The sequence below is a fragment of the Pterocles gutturalis genome, unplaced genomic scaffold (genome assembly GCF_000699245.1).
Source record: "Pterocles gutturalis isolate BGI_N339 unplaced genomic scaffold, ASM69924v1 scaffold39739, whole genome shotgun sequence".
Lineage (NCBI taxonomy): Eukaryota > Metazoa > Chordata > Aves > Pterocliformes > Pteroclidae > Pterocles > Pterocles gutturalis.
Window position 1 is genome coordinate 742 of NW_010132071.1, and position 637 is coordinate 1,378.

Below are 637 nucleotides of genomic sequence, written 5' to 3' on the forward strand. Positions count from 1 at the left end.
AGGAGGAGCAGAGGGGAGCAGATGGGATGGGCAGGGCTAACAGCTGCCTGTGGGCAGATCTGCTAAAAATCCCATGGCGGCTGTGCTGGGAAAACGCCTCTTGCCTCCAGCCTTTGCACTGGCACGGACCCACAAGGCTGGTTTGTGTTTTCTAACTCGGTCTCCAGGCAGCCGGGGGATTTTCCTCACTCTCCTGCTCTCAGAGCCCAGTGGCTCCTGGCTACAGAACTTTTTCCCAGCCAGCTCTGCAGGGGTGACTCAGATTTATCCTGCTGGGGTAGATACAGCTTCAAAATAAGCAATTTAAGTCAAAGGGAAAGTAATGACATAGTCCAGGCAGTAATTAGTACTGATGAAGCAATAGCAAAGCTGACACAAAGGTCCCATCCCACTGCAGCCCTGCAAGGCAGGACTTGGGGGTGCTGGGGGGTGAGGAGCGGGACATGGCCCGGCAACGTGCACTGGAGCCCAGAAACCCCCCGTGTCCTGGGGCATCCCCAGCAGCGTGAGGGAGGGGATTGTCCCCCTCTGCTCTGCTCTGGTGAGACCCCCCCTGCAGTGCTGCCCCCAGCTCTGGGGTCCTCAGCACAGGACAGACACGGAGCTGCTGGAGCGGGGCCAGAGGAGCCACGGAGAT